Raw genomic sequence first — 4391 nt, 5'->3', positions numbered from 1 at the left:
GTTGTTGGCCTCAGCTGTGGGTGTTTGTGTTGGTTAATTATTGACAACTTTTCTTTTCTGAAACTTGCTCAATGCAAAAAAGACCTGTGTTGCAGAGTGAGCATATTGAACATTATTTTGCTTGCTATTGATGGTTTTGAAGTGATTGCTTCTACAATGCTTCACTGTGGAGCACTAACAAAATCATACTAGTCCAGCAGTCTTGAATTGCCTTTCTAATTAATAGTGCTGCCAAGAGTCTTCTCTTAAGATTTTTATTGTTAGAGAAGATGAGTTCCAAATCACAGCATAGTCATTGATCAAGGGGTGGTCTGTTCCTACATGGAAGGAGAAATGCCTGCTGTGTTTCAGCTGCTTTGACTTCTGGGCAAAAACTGCAAGGTTTCTGCTTTGCTGTAAACTGAAATGCAATGTACTCTTTGTATTCCTTAGCCCCAAGTTCATTTAAATTGTGTCTCTTTAAGGTTCAGAACTTTGACAGAATCCTGGTCCTGGATGTTTGTCTTGTGGTCAGGGTAAACTGAAGCCAGTGTGACAGCAGAAGTTGTGTCCTGTCCCATGGCCAGGAACTGACTCATCATGTAACCTGAAGGAGGAACACTGTTCTTGTGATTCTGTCAATTTTCTTACTTCTCAGAGAATGTGCACAGTGGAGCAGGAAATGTTCCAAGCAGCAAGTTAAACTATGGAGTGGAGAGGTTAAACTGGCAGTTTAAGGGCAAATTCTAAGCAGATCTGAAAGAGCAGCAGAAGGAAACTTGGATAGTAACTAACTTTCCCAAGAGCTGGTATGGATTTTTGTCCAAAATCTGTATTTTTTCTATTTTTGTTCTTAGCTCTAGACAACCTGGATGTGTAGAATCTTGCTCTGTTCTCATGCCATTGGGCATCTCTACTTATTTTGCTTCTTCACCAGGAAAATGCCCACAGCTGAGATGAGAATCAAGTCAGTCACTTCACTGAAGTAATGATGAATTATGCTTGGTGCAACACTGTACAAAGCTGTATTTCTGATGGCTGAAACATAAAACTGAAAGAGGAAATAGAGAGGTTTAAAAGAGAATAGGTCCATTTTCAGCCACCTGATAGTCCCAGATCTAGAGTAATGTAAAAATGACATATTGTTCTAATTTACTTTGGCTGTTCAACAATAATTTTCTCCACACAGAGACATTATTCAAGAACAAAGGAAAAAGAGTGGAAAAGGCCCTTCCAGAACGTTGTCATCTTATTGCAGGAGTTCCATACTGTTGTCTCCTATTGCAAGAGTTTCATACCTTCTTGATGTTTTCTCATGGGCTGTTCCTCAAAGCCCTGACTCTTTCTTCTTCACAAAGCAGCCAACTCACTCTAATTCCCTTCTCAACCAACCACCCCACTCATAATTTTATAGCACTCTTGTTCTCATTGGATACAGCTCTGGCCTGTTAAAGTCAGACCTGTTCCTAATCTTTGATAATTGGCCCAGATGCAACTCCTTAGGGGTAAGATTACTTTCTACACTATCTTTATTGTCTTATATTTTTCTTACATTTTTCTTATATATCCCCATACACCAGAATACTATTGGGAAATAATTTTGCTGAAGACCTGCACTGGTGGTCAACTTTTCTGTGCAGACTGCCTATTTTGCATCTCATTGAAATCACTGCAGAAACTGTCACATTCAGTTATTGGATGAAGAAAGGTTGTTTCATATTTTCTGATGGTTATTTTTCATCCATGGCTGTAAATATTTAGTGATGTGCCAATCAAACCTGTCCTACTGCAGTGGAAGCCATTTTCCTGCAACATCAGAAGGGGAAGGACATAAAACCAGTTACTATGATGCAGTAAAGCATGATGGCAGTACTGGTTTTCATTGTGTTTTGTGTATGTATTTGGGAAATGAAATGTGTTCAACTAGGCCATTTTCCTTGATTCTACAACTTCACCTGCTTGGTTCTGCTGTGGAATATAATGCATGAGTAACACAGAGATAGGACTGAAGTGGTGTTTGCTAATACAAGTGATGATAACAGCAAGTCATGTTGATAGATTTTAAAAAATTGAACTGTTCCTTTAGTGAGCAATTGCATGGTCAGTCCTGGCCAAGCAGCAAAGGATCCTACAGCTGCTACCTCTGGGTGCTGCTTTCCCAGGTGGCAGATTGAACTAGGCCTACAAAAACCTTCTTACACAGGATAATAGAAGCAGGAATACCTCATTACCAGCTGTTTCATCTCTTTGAGGGAATTTCTGTTTTGATTAGTGGAAGCTTTCTGATTTAAAGGAAGAAAAATAACATAAAAAGGAATATTTTATCTGGAGTTATTTCAATGCAATTGGCCATCAGGGAATAATTTGCCAGAGTCAAATCTTGTATTGCACCAGAGGCATCCCAGACTGTGGTCTGTAAAAAGCATGGCATTCCTGCTAGAAGATGTCATCCCATATTTTGTATGTTCTTTTTCCTGAAAAGTCTCACCCTAAGCAAATGGAAGCCTGCAGGCATTCAAATCTCAGTAGAGTGACCTGTTTACTAATGATCCTTTTTCTTCCCTCACATATATGAATCTAGTGAGGAGGAATACTGCATTGCTACATAAAAAATTGATACAAGTCAAGCCACTCAAATACTACTTCAAACCATAGATCAGACAGGACCTGCAAAAGAAAGAGGGTTGATGTAATGTTCTAACCAGAGGACAAAGTTGCATGTGTGCAGCATGTCTGTGCTATGGGCAGCCTTGGTGTTAGTTCAGTTCCATACACATTCTCACTGTTGCTATCTATTAATAAATTTTCCCAGCTGACAATTGCACCTCAAAAAATCTGCTGTCTCATTAGTGCTTGTATGACAAGCTCTCAAACAAGTCTGACATATAGGTAAGGAGAAGAGGGTTTAGATCCTCTTTGTTTAAAAGTTTCAGGTAATTTTCAGTATGTCTCAAGTGGTGCTCTTTGACAGTGACAGAGAAAAGTTTTAGGAAGAGGGATTTGTGGAAAGTGTTTGGAGGAGACTGACTCTGACTGCACTGAGCAGCTGCTCTTCAATCATCTCCAGCACACAGGTGAGTTTACACATTTAGAGAATCCAAATTCATCAGTGCAATTTCCAAGGTTAAATATGATTGAAAGTTGCAGAAAGATCCCATTAGTATTTCTTTTCTTTTCTTTTCTTTTCTGTTGTAGATGCTTTCCTGACCCACATAGTTATTTTGTGTGCTACACTTCTCCTGGCAGCAAAGGTCACTTAAGAAATTTTGACACCATATTTTTCCACCCACTCAGTAGTGCTGTCATGAGAGTTTGTGAGGTTGTAAAATGGTACAGAGGAGTTACCAGGGCTAAAAATAAACCTTTCAGCCAACCCCTTTTTTTTGTGTGCTAGTTCATTTCATCTCTGACAGTAGATGCTTTGGACTAGAACCAAAGTATCACTTAGAGTAAATACAAGCTGCTATCAGCACTATGGAAAAAGCTGCACCTAGTTTCTAGACAAATTATTCTGCATGTTGGAGCTGCCAGCTGCACAAGTCAACACTAAATTCACAAATGCAGTAATTAAAATACAAAATAAAATACTTTTTCCTTTGGATTTACACATGCATCTTTGTGTATGTAAATTTTTAGTGCAATCTACATCTTTGATCAGTAAAACCAAAGCATGGATGCAAGCAGAATTATTTACATAATGAAATAATATCCTTAAATATAAATTATTTGCTTTAATAAATCCCTTCATCTGAATTTAAAGGTATTTATGTCCTCACTAGTTCTAAAAGATGATAAACAGGTCAGCTGGATACCATCAGAAATGGGGCTAGCCTGTAGCACTTTGTGACATTTATCTTTGCTATCTTCTTCCTCTTAATTTTGCATGGCAATCTAAACATCACTGAAATGATATCTGTAAGGTAGATACAGAGGAGTAGCTGAGCTGGTGCACTGTGCTTTTGTTGCTGATAACTGGAAAGGAGCAGTGCCTTAGGCTCTAAATGTGACTGTGTCATCATTACAAAATGTTGTTCAGTTGTTTCTGGGCACCTGCCCAGTACTACTAAACACTGATATTAGTTCTAGGAAATTAGTGGCTGACACATTCTTAATCAAGTTTTTAATGTAACTGATTTATATTCTCAGCATTCTTTTTTATCTTTTTTTTTTTCTGTCATTGCAATTTTGACATTATCCAACTGAACATGTTTGCAGGACAATTTTTTACTGGCCTGCATTTGAAACATGGAATAAGAGATAGATAAGTTAAGAAACAAATGCAATGTTTTGTCTTCCAGGGAAAGTCTCTGGCCAGGCCATGTAAGTGTTTCTGTGTTGGAGCCAAAAATCAGTGCTGGAGAATAGTAAGCAGCATACAGTTACTGCATTTGCAGAAAATTTTTCAATAGTTG

This window comes from Agelaius tricolor, unplaced genomic scaffold (assembly GCF_023055355.1).
Source record: "Agelaius tricolor isolate 1412-34295 unplaced genomic scaffold, bAgeTri1.0.p SCAF_24, whole genome shotgun sequence".
Taxonomy (NCBI): Eukaryota; Metazoa; Chordata; class Aves; order Passeriformes; family Icteridae; genus Agelaius; species Agelaius tricolor.
Note: the sequence above shows the minus strand (reverse complement) of the source record.